General features: G+C 45.2%; 1 protein-coding gene across 5 annotated transcripts in view; it reads right to left on the reverse strand.

Annotated features, from left to right (window-relative positions):
• CLCN5 (chloride voltage-gated channel 5) overlaps nt 1-17,549 on the reverse strand; it is a 187,289-nt gene that overhangs the window by 77,992 nt on the left and 91,748 nt on the right. The window contains exon 1 of one of the 5 annotated variants that reach the window (XM_029607483.1): nt 10,099-10,258. The exons of 3 other annotated variants lie outside the window; for them this stretch is intronic. The gene's annotated coding sequence lies outside the window, so the exon portion shown is untranslated. Of the gene's footprint in view, nt 1-9,700; nt 9,790-10,098; nt 10,259-17,549 lie in introns of those variants that run through there. One more of the 5 variants, XM_029607484.1, reaches the window with a different exon arrangement.

Consider the following 17,549-nt stretch of genomic DNA (forward strand, 5'->3'; position numbering starts at 1 on the left):
TTCCGGGGCTGACACCGCCCCGACTCCGCCCCCATCTTGGTATCGCAAGCGATAAGGGACATTTCGCGTTCGATCCGCTTGGTAAATGACCACAAAATGTGCAGACCACAGGATAGCAGACATGGAACCAGCAGACTACAGCGCCCCAGAAACTATGTTAATGCCTGCAGGTTGGAGGTGGCCAACTCCACAAAGATACAGGGAACTGCTTGACTAGTGTTTGGGTAATTGCCTCACTAGTTTTGGTATTAAGGTGTGGGGATAAGACACTGAACTGGTGGGTTGGATGTTGGATTAATATGGAAACATGTATGTTCATCTACCAAGGATGGTAAATTAGATTGTAAGCTCCATGGGGCAGGGGCAGGGGCAGTCCCTTATATATTTCTATACAGTGCGGCACACATCCAGTACCACAGTAAAAATAAGTACTAGTAGAGAATCAAAAGGACAACAAAAACTGACCTGGATCACAGACGATACTCTACAAGCTGTCAAGCTGTTGTGACTGGCAGATGAGATATAGCCTTGCGGTGCAAATCAGAATAACTGGGTAGGACTGGATGAGCCAAATGGTCTTTTATCTGCCATTATGTACTATATATTACTACATATGTTATTTACAAATGCATTGCCATTTGGCTTGAGGTTGTTTTCCTATGGAAATATAAAATAAAGAGTACAGCACAAAGACCACAAGGCCCATACAGTCTGGCAAATTGTTCCTGCTGCTGCGGATTCCCCAGCCAATTTTCACTATCACTTTCGATTCTCCAATTATCATCTGTGGTTATCCATATCTCCTCAAAGCGGAGGAAATTCAGGTGGCAGAATGACTGGACCATTTTGATCTGTATCTATGTTATCCCACACCTTCTTGAATCCTAATACGGTTTTTGGCTGCTATTACCTCCATCGGAAGTCTGTTCCTCCACACGTAGAGGACCCTTATAGAAGAAGAAGTCCGGTACTAAATGCCAGACAATGTACAATAAGCTGCCAGTGATATCACATGAACCTTTCTCTAAAGCACAGCATATAGACAATGATCTTTTCCTTAGCCCTTACTTTTTTTTTAGTTTCTAATCTTAATTTTGCAACTGCAGTGGGATTATTTTTTTCCACGTCATAACACACAATAGACCTGCAATAATCCACTACCTTATTGCTTAATTTGTCCAACTAATGGAACTGCAGTTTAGGTGGGTCCTGCGCTGCCTTGGATAACACGGGCACCAGGACAAATGAAAAAAATGGCTGCTTCCCCTCTCCTCCCTGCTTTCAGAGGACTGAGTTTTACGGCCACAGGGCTTGCCAGGAGGAGGAGAAGAGCTGAGGGGAGGGTGGTGATTGGCTGTGGGAGGCATGCACGTGCATCGGTAGGGGCAATGGCCAGAAGGCAGGCTGTGGTTGGCTGCTGGCACATGTGGGCACGGGACTTCCCTTATTCAAATGGGTCCAGGCAATCCCAGTCCTGTGCTGCCCCGAAATTACTGTTATTGCTTGCTCCTTTTTGCTTTCAGCTCTGCCTGGTCCAGGATGCCGGCATAAGAAGGTAAGAGGCTCTCCAAGATATTTGCACCATCATCCAAGAATGTGGGATTGGTGGAAGAGCAGAAGAACACTGCAGATCCTACAGAACCAGGTCGAGGCCGTCCTACGTTTGCAGCAGGAACCCCCTTGGGTGGTGTGAATACTGAGGTTGGACCTGGGTTCCAAGCCCAGTAGTGCAGGAGTTGGGGGCTTGGTGTTTTTGTTCCTGCTGACTGGCACAAGCCAGTGGGTGTTCAGCAGGTCCCTCAGGTCTCCGACCTATGACTTCATCCCATAGGCAACTGATGGAAGCTCAGGGATGTGTGGAGTAGTGAGGGGCTAAGAGCTCCTCCATCCGAAGCTGTGGCTGGCTACACCAGACATCCTGGAGGCTAAGCAGACCCTGGGTCTCAGACACCTTCTCAGGCTTTGGTGCTCCCGAGACCATTGGAAGATCCTTTGAGCCATTCATTGCCCCTCCTCTGCCATGGCCTGTGCCTGATTTTGCGGCGGGGCAGATGGGTATGGGCTCATATTGAGTGGGGCTGGGCCTCCCCCTCGACGGGATTTAGTGGCATTGTGCCTTTGGGACAGATTGCACCCCCACTGTGCTGGGGATTTTCCATGGGTGCCAATCCTTCTTTTATCCCTATCCTTTTCCCATGGCCTCAGGGATTGTCGTTGCCCCCCCCTTTCAGTATATGCTCCCACCTTGGTTTCCTGTTGGACTGAATAATGTCTTGCCCCTGCCTACAAGTGGGGAATAGAGTGTTCCTCATTGCAGTTGCCCCAATCCAATGCGAGAGCAGCAACACAGGTCAGGGAAATGCGGGTGAGGTTGGATCAGGCGAGTTGGTAACATCCATTAGTGAAGGACAGGAGGTGGGCATGGTTCCAGCAGAGCAGGTTGAGAAGGGAGGGCCTGAGGTTAAGGCAGGGTAGAAGAAGAAAAAGCAGGTGTCGAAGCAAGGGTAAGCCTAAGCATGGGTGCTAGTCTGAGTCCAGGGACTCGTCTTCATCCAGTTCTTCCTCGGTATTTGGTGGCCCTCCTCCTGGATGGCTACCGTCGATAAGTGCTGAGAGGGGTCCTCCAGCGCTTGGAACCCTTTCCAAATTATGGGATGGGGGTCGCAAGGTCCACATGCCAAAAAATTAAAAAGCGACAATATTTGGATATATTTTGTTTGTTACATAGACGAAGGGGGAAAAGAAAGCTCAGTTAAGAAGAGGACAAAAAAAGATGAGCTGCGTGGGAAAGATCAGAAAGCGCTCAGGAATATACTCAACTGGGTTCGCTGTTTCTTGCGCTAGGTCTGACTCAATTATGATGAATGTTTTCGGGATCAGATGGGAGGACAACAAGCTTGCACCACAGGATGTTGGAGTTGTGGTTGACCCAGATAACTAACAAGCCTTTGGGTCTGGACACAAAACCTCATCCCTTGCTGCAGCTGGGCGCCCCTTTCGAGATGCAGCTACGTCAAACGTATCAGGCAAAGTGCTATTGGGTGTACCGGACGTATGCTGGCGCTTCAATAGGTCCGAATGCAAGTTTAAATATGTCTGCTCTGTCTGGGGCGCCAGTCACTTGGCACTTGAGCGCCCCAGAAAATCTGGCCCGGGAGGATCAGCGCCAGCAAAATAGGTCAATAGATAGGGCTCTGACTCCAGTCAGGATCGAGGTTATGCAGCCTTGGTTAGATAGATAAATGGGACAGGGAGGTGGCTGAGCCTCGGTTGTGTAGGTTCTCTTCAGGCTTTCTTATTCCATACTTTGGTTCGGGGAGGGGGGATGTGCTCCCAACTCGCAGCCCCGTTTTTAGACACGCGATACAGTGGCCAATAAGATACAGGAGATTTTGCTGGGCAGGATCGTTGGTCCCGTCTCACATCCACCATATCAAAAGATGATTTTTTTTTTCTTCGCATTGCAGTTTACACCCAAGAAAGGACAGGGGACGTTTCGCCTGATACACAATTTATCTTATGCGGCAGGGAGATCGGTGAATGATTTTGTGCCTACAGAGTTGTGCCCTGTTCATTACTCGTCTTTTGATTCGGCAGCACAGATTGTTCAGAGTTGTGGAGCTGGGGCCCTGATGGCTAAGGCAGGCTTTCTGGCTTTTGCTTATTCCTCCTGTTTTCCCCTGTAGGGCTTTGAATGGGAAGGAGGCTTTTATGTGGACTGCTGTTTGCCTATGGGTTCTTTATTTATTTATTTAGACATTTTATATACCGTCGTTTCAAATGGAGATCACAACGGTTTGCAAAAGTAACATTCGTACTATAGATCACAACAACATGGACTAATACAAATCTACAATGATTTTCTAATACATATTAAGCAAATGTCTAGGATAGCAGGTTTGTAGCACAGCAGATCTATATCAACAGTTTTTACAGACCAGTCAGTGAGTTGTCTTAAGATACTTAAAATCTCTCATTACTTATTACTCATTCTTCAATTATTATATTTGTCCTTGCTATTGTAGTTCTCTGTATTCTGATATTTTTCAGCTAGGTTATATGCATTTATGAATAGCCAAGTTCTCAGCTCACATTTAAATCTCTTTCTTTCTGGTATCATGTTCCTTGTTTAAGCTATTTAATGCGTTTATTCACTGGGTTATGGTGCAGGTAGCAGGTACTATAAATATGGTTCATTATCTTTATGATTTCTTGTTTGTGAGTAGGCCTGAGTCTAGAGATTGTGAGGAACCTTTAGGGTCATTCTTGTGGGTAGTGGAGCGTTTTGGAGTCCCCGTAACTGAGCAGAAGATGGAGGGCCCACTTAATTGCCTCACCTTTTTGGGTGTGGAACTGAATTCTCGCAATGGTTTCTCGCCTCCCTGAAGATAAGGTGATGCAATTGATATCCATTACACAGCGATTTTTGAGTGTCAAAAAAGCTATGTTGCTTCAATTTCAATCCTGATTGGCTTATTTAATTTTGCTTGCAAGGTGATCCCTATGGGTCAAGTTTTCCTACGTAGGCTGTCTAGGGCCACGATAGGAGTTCATGGGAAATTTCACTACATCTGCATTTCGAGACATGTCCGTGAGGACGTGTGAGTCGCATTCCTTTTTACAAGACTTCAATTGGGGGTAGCTTTTGGCAGTCTGACCTGGTTTCAAGTTGCAATCTGGAGCAATATACAGATGCTGTAGGAGGAGTCAGCATGGGTGCTCTGCTGTCTGGCCTCCTGTGTGGTAGGAGTCTGGCGTTACAAAAAAAACATTACCATCTTGGAACTGTTCCCCATGGTGGTGGCATTAGCATTATGGGGAGATAGGTTCTGCTACAAGAAAGTGAACTTCTAGTGTGATAACTTGGGAGTGGTGGAAGTGATTAATAAATAATCCACAAAATGTGTTGTGTTATCAAATCTGTTACAAGAATTCACCTTCTCCTGCTTGCAGTTGAACGCGACTGCCTGAGCAAGACATGTAACCAGGAATTAATAATTGTATTGCTGATGCTGTCTCATTCTCAGCTTGCTCTCTTTCAGAAGCTGGTGCCAGAAGTGGATCCCTGTGGCCATCATATCCCAGATTTCCTCTGGAAGTTCAAGATCCGGAAGCATGGAGCCTGTTCCAGGTATTCTTAGCTCTTTCGACTTGGAGATACTGTTGTTGTGGTATCCATTCCAGCGGGTATGGTTGTCCATGACAGAGGGGTTAGACCAAAGGTCCAGTATAGGATGACCTATTGTCCGATTATATTGTTGGTGCGTGCTGAGCTACTGTATCTAGATCCAGTGTTGTTGCTCATGTTACAGGTTTCTCCTTCTTTGCGAGAGCACAAGGGTGGGGGTTTCCTGCAGGGAGTTTTATAATGTACCGGATATTCGCAGGTCAGGCAAGAAAGAAGGAAGGAAGTGATTCCCGACTGGAGATGCCCAAATTACACACCCCTTGAGGCATGTGCTGTCTTGGGTCTGTGTGTCTGCATAAGAGACAATTGTTTAGAACAGCCTTCATTCTTGCCTTTTTGGGGCCCTGCGGATTGGGGAGTTGATGCCCACCTCTGGGTGGTTTTTGGAAGGACTGGGCCTGCTTTATGATCACGTGCAGTTGTGCAGCCAGAAGTTTTCTGTTTTTGTGCAGTGTTCTAAAACAGAGTAGCAGGGGATCTTGGCTGACTCAGTGCCCAATGGAGGGGATGGTGACATGTACTCTACGTAAAGTGCAGAGTTACTTGCAGGTGTGTCCAAGTGTGAGGACTCTTCCTAAATCAAGAAAGGATCCCTGGCTGAGTAAGAGATATTAACGCCTTTTTTGCCTTTTAAATGCGCCAATTGTGGTGGGTTTGGTTTGGATCGTTGGCCATTCATGTGTGCACTGGGTTGCAGAGCAGTCTCTTGTACGCCATTACGGCCTTCATGTGGGGCTGGAACAACTAGGAACCACAGTGGGCTGGCTGGAGCGTTGCGGGATAAGATGGGATCAATTGCTGCCCCTGATTTCAGCATAAGTGGAATCCATGGCTCCTCCAGAAGTTTTGCTAATACATCTCGGTGGCAACAATTTGGACTCATGGACCTGTAGATTGATGTGGCATGTAAGGATTTTGTGTTGCTTTAATCTTTGCTTCTTTGTACATCATATTGGTCTGATATCGTCGTGCGGCCTGAGCTGCAGGGGTCATGTAATGTGGGAAAAATGTCTTAAAACGGTTAACAGACAAATTGGTTCCTGGTTCAGTTATTGGAGTGGTTTCCATATATGGCACTTGGATGTGGGAACTTTGCCCAAGCTTATTTCTAGGGACAATCTGATATCAAATTGGAGTTATTCAATAATTCCCTGCAGGCATGCATCTTTCAGGGGGCCGCCTACATGTCTTCAAAGGTTCTCAAGCTGTTGAGGGGATGGTAAAGTAGGATTATGAGTGTCTAGCAGACGCGATGTGCTGAGGGTCTGGGTTCAGACCAAAGGATAGTGGGCTTCTAGCTGGCTGTGGCAGGGGCCTGGGATTGATGGGCCTACAGGTCTGGCGACGTGGGAGTAGTTTAACTTGATACGGTGTGGCTGTTACGCTACCGGGGGCCGGTTGAGGACCATTAAGGTATATGACATTTATGTTAATGAGCTCGGTTACTTGAGTCCAATGTTTCCTTCCGTGTGAGTGGAAAGGAGGGGTGCAAGAACTATGGATGATCCTGGGTGTCTTCGTGTTGTACAACAATAGCTCAGCAATGAAGGCCTGAATCAAGAATCCAGAATTCTAGAGAACTGCAGCAATCAATTGAATGGGAAGTGTGAGTCAAGACTTTGGAGGAAGTGCAAGGCAATTACTTCAACAAAAGAACAAATAAAGCAGCAGAGACTGAAACAGTCCCAGGCCCATGCCAGAACTTAAGAACATGCCATACTGGTTCAGACCAAGGGTCCATCAAGCCCAGCATCCTGTTTCCAACAGTGGCCAATCCAGGCCATAAGAACCTGGCAAGTACCCAAAAACTAAGTCTATTCCATGTTACAGTTGCTAGTAATAGCAGTGGCTATTTTCTAAGTCAACTTAATTAATAGCGGGTAATGGACTTCTTCTCCAAGAACTTATCCAATCCTTTTTTAAACCCAGCTACACTAACTGCACTAACCACATCCTCTGGCAACAAATTCCAGAGCTTAATTGTGCGTTGAGTGAAAAAGAACTTTCTCCGATTAGTTTTAAATGTGCCACATGCTAACTTCATGGCGTGCCCCCTAGTCGTCCTATTATCCGAAAGAGTAAATAACTGATTCACTTTTACCTGTTCTAGACCTCTCAAGATTTTAAATATCCCCCCTCAGCCATCTCTTCTCCAAGCTGAACAGTCCTAACCTCTTTAGCCTTTCCTCATAAGGGAGCTGTTCCATCCCCTTTATCATTTTGGTCATCCTTCTCTGTACTTTCTCCATCGCAACTATATCTTTTTTGAGATGCGGCGACCAGAATAGTACACAGGATTCAAGGTGCGATCTCACCATGGAGCGATACAGAGGCATTATGACATTTTCTGTTTTATTCACCATTCCCTTTCTAATAATTCCTAACATTCTGTTGCTTTTTTGACTGCTGCAGCACACTGAACCGATGATTTCAATGTATTATCCACTATGACGCCTAGATCTCTTTCCTGGGTGGTATTTCCTAATATGGAACCTAACATTGTGTAACTATAGCATGGGTTATTTTTCAATATATGCATCGCCTTGCACTTATCCATATTAAATTTCATCTGCCATTTGGATACCCAATCTTCCAGTCTCGCAAGGTCCTCCGGCAATTTATCACATTCCACTTGTGATTTAACTACTCTGAATAATTTTGTATCATCTGCAAATTTAATAACCTCACTCGTCATATTCCTTTCCAGATCATTTATAAATATATTGAAAAGTAAGGATCCCAGTACAGATCCATGAGGCACTCCACTGCCCACTCCCCTCCACTGAGAAAATTGTCCATTTAATCCTATTCTCTGTTTCCTGTCTTTTAGCCAGTTTTTAATCCATGAAAGGACATCGCCACCTATCCCATGACTTTTTACTTTTCCTAGAAGCTTCTCATGAGGATTCTGTCAAACGCCTTCTGAAAATCCAAGTACACTACATCTACCAGTTCACCTTTATCCACATGTTTATTAACTCCTTCAAAAAAGTGAGATTTGTGAGGCAAGACTTCCCTTGGGTAAAGCCATGCTGACTTTGTTCCATTAAACCATATCTCTCTATGTGCTCTACGTTTTTGATGCTTAGAACATTTTCCACTATTTTTCATGGCACTGAAGTCTGGCTAACAGGTCCGTAGTTTCCTGGATCGCCCCTGGAGCCCTCTTTAAATATGGGGGTTACATTAGCTATCCTCCAGTCTTCAGGTATAATGGATGATTTTAATGACAGGTTACAAATTTTTACTAATAGATCTGAATTTTTACTAATAGATCTGAAGGAAATATTTGGGTTCACTGCAAGTGCAGGGTGACATTCAGAGACTCCTACACTGCACACCTCAGATCAATCTGTTGCCAGACCAATAAATCATTAACAGATGGTTGCTCCGAGCTGCAAAAAAAAAAAAAAAAGAAAGAAAAGTCTCACAAGTCACAGGGCTGGAAACTGCCTGGTCATTTTCTTCTTGGAATGGGCTTCAGGAAGAGACAAAATAGATGACCCGACAAAAAGCAACATCTTTCCATCTTGGGTTTTTATTGCTTGCAAGTGTTTCACATAACAATGGTTGCTTCGCTGGGTTGCAAATGACACAATTTATAACCGAGCAGCTAGCATGGTGGTAAGTGTTTTATAAAACTTCTCCCACCCTGGATGCACAAGCCCAGTAATGCAATCTTCAGAAGGGAATGCACAATAGTTTCATTACTCGCTCATGCTCCCAATAGATTTATCATTATAAATGTTTAAATAGCTGCCGGGAAGACGGCAAGGGGAGTGGAAATGTATGATTAGTCAGGTTACAGTATGCACATGACCCTCTTTCAACCTATGAAGCATCCAGGTAGTCTGAAAAACAGACTTTAGATCATGATACAGAATCAACCGGTTAGAACCTTCATATCGCTTCGGGAGGCATTTGCACCTCTAAAATTATCTTGTGCTTAGAGAGGTATTTTAAAACAGCAATCATTTTCATAAGGTTGGTAGAGAAACCCAAAAACCACATTCACAGCACTAAGCAGGAATTGCTGAAAAGAAACTGTCGGCACATCCTTATGCATATTTTGGTAAATGTATAAATTTTAAAAAAAAGGTCAAATAAGTTGCAGATGATACCTTTTTATTGGATTTTAATACATTTGTCACAACCTGTAGATAAATGTCCTGTATTCAACAAAATAAAAATATCCCTACTTTTCAGAACTCACACAACTACAGAGAGAATTAAGGGCTTTGATTTACTTTCTCATATCGGTGTGAAATCCCTCTGCCTTTTTCTTTTCTCTCAGAACAGTCACCAAATACCAAACCGTAGCATAATTTTAAAAATGCTTGAGCAATTAAAAGCAGGCAACCTCTACATCGCTGCAGAGATCCTCATTTTCAACTCCCTTCCATCTGGATCCCACCCAAGCCCACCCACCACACACACAAACCCATAAAAAAAAAAAGTACTCTCCCTTACAATAAAGATGCTCCAACTCTTAGAGACTAAAGAGAGGCTTACCTGCCTCTAAAAGGAAATAGGAAACAGGCAGGAAGACAGTGCTGGAGACTGCTCTCCCCCATCTGCATGACAACGCAATGGTAAAGACAGAACATATCTGGCCCTGTCTGCTCGTGATTCCTGGAAAACTCTGGCAGATTGGTTTTTACTAAAACAGGGAAACCCTCCCCTTTCCCCCAACCCATTCAGCATCCTTTTATTCACAGCAAATCATAGCTGGATAAACAAACGTCACAAATTCTATCCTCCAATTAATTCAAGTGCCTTCTTTCCTTTTTGTGGTAACCACATCCCAGACAACTGGAGATCAGCTTTTTACTCACTTCAGTCTAGGAGGACTGGACCTCTCGTTTCCCAGATCACAGGCTGTCTCTCTTCCCACCCTGCCAGCTACTTACCTTAGTTACACCTTTTACCAGTATTCCTCTTTAGTTCCACAAGACCTGCTCGCAGATGACCAGCTGATAAAACTTCCTTAAGACAGCATACGCTGCATACCTCAGAGTCTTTTTTTTTTCCTCCCCTTTGCATTACAAAGTGTTACCGGTACTGCACAGCACAGCGCAGACCGTCCCAGCCACCCTGCACTCTCTGCATGATGTCATCCAGCCCATCACATGACTTGACCCTTGGACCACAGCTTGCAATAAAAGAGTTGAACGGATCATTTAAAGGCACAGCGTCCTTACCACACATATCTGAATAGGTATCAGCAAAGCCAAGTTCTCACTCAGGAATGCCCCTCCAGAAAGGGCAACAAGAACTGGGAAGCAGGTAAAGATCATGGGGCTCATCAGAGCCGGGACTTGGGGGGGTGGCTGCCCCGGATGTCAAGCCCAAGGGGAAGACATGAGGCAAGGCTGCTTTTCCCTATGGGCATAAACCCACAAGCCTGTACCCCAATGTCTCTATTGGCCGGTGCCCAAAATCTCAGGCAGAAGAAATCAGCCTTCTGCTACCCACTCCAGCCCCTCCCCCTCCCAAACAGCATGCAAGGAACTGGATGTGAGTCGGGTTAAAAGATAGGAAAAAAAAAAAAAGAGAGGAGGACTAAAATGGTCAATTCTTCTCAGTGGAGAAAGGTAAACAGTGGAGTACCTCAGGGATCAGTACTTGGATTGGAGCTTTTTAATATAAGGTTGTGCACACAAGTTTACATACCCCTGGCAAAAAACATTACTTAGTGTGCAATGCAGTTGAAAAAAAAACTTACAAAACAAATAGAAAGCTAGGAATTATTCAGAAAGGAAAACAAAACCAGGAACATAATGGCTCTGTATCAATCCATGGTGCAGTCACACCTTGAGGATTGTTGCTGTGCCTCCAAAAAAAAAATATAGCAGAACGAGAAATAGTATAGAGAAAGGCAACAAAAATGATAATGGAATGGACCAGCTCCCTTATGAAGAAGGGCTAAACAGGTTAGGGCTTTTCAGCTTAAAGTAAAGAGATATAATAAAGATTAATAGAATTCTGAGTAAGTTTGCTTATCATAAGCTGTGTTCTCCGTAGACAGCAGGATGAATTATCCATGCCACATGGGTGATGTCATTCAGCAGTGCTGAAGGGACCCTTCTCTCTAAGCTCAGAGCTTTTGCTCTAATGAGCGTGAAGAATTCCTGCAGTCAATATCAGAGCTAAGTCTAGGTGAGAAGTCAACTCTCCAGGGAGAGTATTTAGCATGGCTAATTCATTCTGCTAATGGAGAACATCTTTTACGGTAAACAAATTTGCTTTCTCTGTCGACAAGCAGGGCTGAATTAGCTTTCACACTTTCGGCTCGATACAGTAAGGCCGCGGTAAAAACAGTGCGGCAGTGTCAGACGCACCCTTCCTCCCCGCACGCACAGTTCTCTTCACTAACTCCCCGATACTCTCCTCTAATCGCATGCAAATGCATGCCACGGCTGTGAAGCGTTAGGGAAGGGTTATGCCCGCGCAACCCATTTTACTGTATAGGCGCTGTAACAGTGCCTATACAGTAACCTGGGTGCGCTGGTACCTGTCATTTCAAATGACATTTGAAATGACAGGCACCAGGAAGTGTAAAAAAGTGTAAAAAACAAAAAACCTGTGTGTTATATAAAAAAATAAAACAATTTTAAATACCTGTCGGAGGGCCGTGGGTCCAGGCGGCCGGTGGGCGGCAGGCAGCCATCAGCGGCATCCGGTAGTCCCTTCTCCCTTCCTCCCTCCCTCCCCTGCCTGGATGAGCGCCAAAATCGCACGGGCGGGTCGGCAGCGGGGGGGGGGGGGGGGGCGGCAGCGGGGGGGCGGCAGCAGGATCCGGGGGCGGCGGGTGGGCGGCAGCGGGGCCCGGGGGGGGCAGCGGCAGCGGGGTCTGGGGGGGCAGCGGCAGCAGGATCCAGGGGCGGCAGCGAGATCCGAGGAGCGAGTAGTGGCAGCGTGTTCGATCGGGCAGGCAGGTAGGTGGCAAAATAAAGATGGCCGACTGCACGGGAAAATCGTGCAATTGGCCGCTGAAGACGTGACGTCACACCCCGTGACGCCAAACGTCGTGACGTCACGTCTTCAGCGGCCAATTGCACGATTTTCCCGTGCAGGCGGCCATCTTTATTTTGCCACCTACCTGCCTGCCCGATCGAACACGCTGCCACTACTCGCTCCCCGGATCTCGCTGCCACCCCTGGATCCTGCTGCCACTGCCCCCCCGGACCCCGCTGCCGCCGCCCCCCCCGGACCCCGCTGCTGCCTACCCCCCGCTCCCGGATCCTGCTGCCGCCCCCCCCCCCCCCCCACTGCCGACCCGCCCGTGCGATTTTGGCGCTCATCCAGGCAGGGGAGGGAGGGAGGAAGGGAGAAGGGACTACCGGATGCCGCTGATGGCTGCCCGCCGCCCACCGGCCGCCTGGACCCACGGCCCTCCGACAGGTATTTAAAATTGTTTTGTTTTTTTATATAACACACAGGTTTTTTGTTTTTAACACTTTTTACACTTACCATAGCAGGCCCGAGCCTTGCTACTTTTTCGTTTGTTTTTTTTTGCTTCGGGAGGAGGGGACCGGACGGGGCTGCAGGAGACCGGACGGGACCAGGGCGGGTAAGCAATGTTTTTACCCTACACTACACTACACTAACTCCTACTAGGGGGAGGCGGTAAACTAGCAGGTTAAGGCCGCGGCAGAACAGCGGGTTACGGAGGAGATAATATCAGCGCCCGTTACAGTATCGCAGGGGAATAGCTAATTCCTTCATTATACAGCTTTTTCGTTCATTTACATGCCGGGTGCGGAAAGGGTTTAGGAAAGGGTTTAGGAAGCGCTAAGGACGCGTGAAACTGGAGACTGTATGGCTGGATGGCCTTACTCGTCTGTATTGTGTGCTCCCAGCACGTTACAGACCGGGAATCTTTAACTCAACGTTACTGTATCGACCTGATTGGGAGTACCAAGCTGAGGGATGTAGTTGGACATTTACTGAATAAGTAACCCAGACCTCCCACAGAGAATGGACTATTAAGTGAATAGGTTATGTAAAACTGCTTGTCCAAATTTACTGTCACTTTTTGATAAATTACCCAGACAGTAATGAGACGTGAAGGTGTGCACTGATGACCAAGTTGTAGTTTTGCAGATGTCTGCAATAGGTTCTGCTCTCAGATGAGCCACCAAAGCGGCCATGGCTCACACTTGATAGAGTTTGTGATCTGGATGTCTACCAAGGCATAACAATGTGCAATGTGCACACTGGACAATATTCATTGGCTACTACTATTAGGGAAGTGCATTCATTGGGCCATTTAATTCACTGGTATGCGTAAACCCACAAACCGAACTAAACAAAATAGCCCAACAAATGCACATCCTTAACTGCTAGAATCGTAAGAGACAAATAGCTGTGAGGCCTGACGATGTGGCTGGGTTTTTTTCCTGTAGCATGAAGGGCCTTTTCACATTCATGTGGTCTTGGAAAGAAAGTAGGTAAAAGGATGGCTTGATTAACATAAAAAACCGATACCATCTTTGGTAAAAACTTTGTGCGCATGCGAAGCACCACCCTATTGTGAAATAATTGCATGTAAAGAGGGTAATGAACTAAAGCTTGAAGCTCACCGACTTCTGTCTGATGTGATTACGACTAGGAATGATATGTTTCATATGAGAACTTTGAGAGAAGCAGATTCCAATGGTTCAAACAGAGTCTTCATCAGTTGTGCCAGAACCACATTCAGGTCACATGGAACAGGAGGTTTCACACCTGGAGGTGTAGTATGCCATAAGTCTTTCATGAACTTGGATACCAATGGATGAGTTGAGATTGGCCCACTCTCAATTTGAAAATGGTAGGCTGCTTTGGCATTGAGATGAACTATCACTGATGAAATATTGAAACCCAAGGAAGACAGCGAGAGTAAGTATTTAAGTAGGTCTTTTAGTTTGCATGCAAATGGGTCCAAAAAGTCTGTAGACACAAAGATGAGAACATTTTCCATTTGAATCCAAAAGCTCTTCTAGTAGACGGCTTCCAGGCAGACACTGCTATGTCCTTAACCTCTTTGGGTAAGGAAAATTCTGCAGTCAGCAAGCATTCAACATCCATGCTGTCAGATTGAGTGATGGAAAACTTGGATGATATAGATGTCCTTCCTCTTGAGTTAGTAATTATGAAGCTGCCCTGAAAGGGATCAGAGGAGTGCTGGATAGGTGTACCAGGTATGCAGAGGAAGGGAAAAGTTGCTTCAATCAAGAGAGTTGGAGGCACTCCTCGGTGCACACAAAGGGGCAGGCCCTTTGGTAAAGGACCGCTGATAGGCCTGCCCCTTTAGAGCTAGGCAGCGCCAGCTGTGAGGTAGGCAGGTGGAGGAGGAGTTTAGTCAGCAGTCCTCAGGCTCCTGCAGCAATTTGGGCAGTGCAGAGGCACGAGGGGAGAGGCCCAGACACAGCTGGAAGAGAGTCCAACATGGTCCCTGCCGGCCTGCCCTTAAAAGGACTAGGTGGCACTGGCTGATGAGGTAGGCAGATGGGGGAGGAGCTTGGTCAGCCATCCTCAGCCTCCTGCGCTGGTCTGGGCAGTGGAGAGACATGGTAGAAGGCGGCCTGAGGTGGGAAGAGGCCTAGAATCATCCCAGCTGCTGGAGAAGAGTCCTACACAGTTCCTGCTTGGAGTCTGCACTCCAGTTAAGCAGAAAAGCATCCTGAGCAGATCTGAGTTCACTTGGAAGAATAAAGAATAAAGCAAAATCCCCTGATAGGTTGATTGCTGGAAGTCCTCACAGACTGAACAGTCTGTTGGCAGTTGATTGTTACAGGGAACATCTGTGTGGGCGAAATACTCTGCTGAGGCAATCCACCAATGTGTTGGAAATTCCTGGAAGGTAGGTTGTTTGCAAGACAGTTTGATGTTTACATGCCCATTCCCATATCTTTATTGCCTCCTGGAAGAGGGTCCATGATCCTGTACCACCTTGTTTGTTGTCACAGAACATGGCTACCTCGTTGTAGGTTTGAATGAGAACGCTGTTCCCCTGGAAGAGATGTGTGAAGCCTGTCAAAAGAATATCTGATTGCTCGTAGTTCTAGGACATTAATCTCAAACTGTTTTTCTCTTGAGTTTGGAAGGGCCCTGTGTAGGTTCTCATCCTTTCGTGGAAGCATTCATCGCCAATGCTACTTGTTGAGGAAGCAGTGGGAATAGCACTTCCACTTGGAGGATGAAGGGTTGTAGACACCAGCAAAGCTCCTGTTTCATGCCTTGAAAGAAGTCCACTGAATTCGTCATGGGCTGAATTAATTGGTTCCACTGGAGCGGAGACCCCACTGTAAGAGTTGCATGTGAAGGCAGGTCAGCGGAACTACATAAACTGTTGCCGCCATGTGTCCTAGAACAACTAAAATGTCTCTGGCTGTTGCCTGATCTACGTTCCGCAGTCAATATAAGTGTTCTGAGTGCGTTTGTCCTATCTGACGGGAGAAAGGCTTTTTCTTTCAGGAAATCTATCCCATGCCCTTATGAATATTATTCTCTGGATGGGAACTAGAATCGATTTTTCAAAATTCACCATAAGAATATAAGAATTGCCATACTGGGTCAGACCTAAAGTCCATCAAGCCCAGTATCCTGTTTCCTGGCCAATCCAGGTCACTAGTATCTGACAAGATTGCAAATAGAAAATAGATCCCATGCTGCTATTATGCAATGATACATAGTGGCTATTCCCTAAATCTTTATTTGGTTAATAACAGTATAGACTTCTCTAGGAACTTGTCCAAACCTTTTTTAAACCTAGCTACACTAACTGCTTTAACTACATCCTCCAGCAATAAACTCCAGAGATTAATTGTACATTGAGTGAAAAAGAAGGTTCTCTGATTTGTTTTGACTGTGCTACTTACTAACTTCATAGTGTCCCCTAGTCTTTGTATTTTTTGAAAGAGTAAATAACAGATTTACCTTTACCCATTCCATTCTACTCATGATTTTTAAAACCTCTATTATATCCCCCTTCAGCCTTCTATTCTCCAAGCTGGACAGCCCTAACCTCTTTAGCCTTTCCTCATAGGGGAGCCATTCCATCCCTTTATCATTTTGGTCACCCTTCTCTGTATCTTTTTCAATGCAACTATATTTTTTGTGAGATGCAGCAACTAGAACTGCATAATAGTACTTCATGATGGCCTCACCATGGAGCAATACAGAAGCATTATGACATTCTCCATTTTATTCTCCATTTCTTTCCTAATAATTCCTAAAATTCTGTTTGCTTTTTCCTCCGCTGCCACACACTGAGCAGAGGATTTCAAAGTATTTATTGTCCACTAGCATGCCTAGATCCTTTTCCTAGGTGGTAACTCCTAATTTAGAACCTATCATCACATAACCATAGTGTGGGTTACTTTGCTCTTGTACACATTTAAATTTCATCTTACATTTGAATGTTTAGACTTCTACTCTCACAAGGTTCTACAACTTTTCACAATCTGTTTGTGATTTAACTACTCCGAATAATTTTGTCTGCAAATTTGATCACCTCACTCGTTGTTCCCCTTTCCAGATCATTTATAAAAATATTAAAAAGCACTGATGCACTCCACTGTTTACCCTTCTCCACTGAAAAAACTGATCATTTAGTCCTGTTCTCTGTTTCCTATCTTTTAACTAGTTTGTAATCCACTATAAGTAATTGCCTCCTATCCTGTGACTTTTTAATTTTCTCAAGAGTCTCTCATGAGGGAATTTGTCAAATGCCTTCTGAAAATCCAAATACAATACATCCACAGACTCACCATTATCCATGTTTATTAACCCCCTTCAAAAAAAAAAAAAATTTAGGAGATTGGTGAGGCAATATTTCCCTTGAATAAATCCATGCTGGCTGTTTCCCATTAAACCATGTCTTTTCTATATGTTCTGTGATTTTGTTCTTTAAAATAGTTTCTACAAATTTTTCCTGGCACTGGTCAGACTTCACTAGTCTAAAGTTTTCTGGATCAGCCCTAGAGCCCTTTTTAAAAGATCAGGTTTACACTGGCCGTGCTCGAATCTTCAGCTTCAATGGACGACTTTAAGGATAGGCTACAAATTACTAGTAATAGATCTGAAAATTAATTTTTTAGTTCTTTCAGAACTGGAATGTATATCATCTGGTCCAGGTGATTTGTTACTCTTTAGTTTGTCAGTCTGCCTTATTATATCTTTCAAGCTTCACCATGATTTGTTTCAGTTCTTCTGAATCATCACCACTGAATACAGTTTCTAGCATGGGTATCTCCCCAATATCCTCATCAGTAAACACCGAAGCTAAGAATGAATTTACTCTTTCCACGATGGCATTATTTTTCCTGAATGCCCCTTTAACCCCTCGAACATCTAATGCAGAGTTTCTCAACTT

This window comes from Rhinatrema bivittatum, chromosome 6, assembly GCF_901001135.1.
Source record: "Rhinatrema bivittatum chromosome 6, aRhiBiv1.1, whole genome shotgun sequence".
In the NCBI taxonomy this organism is placed as follows: Eukaryota; Metazoa; Chordata; class Amphibia; order Gymnophiona; family Rhinatrematidae; genus Rhinatrema; species Rhinatrema bivittatum.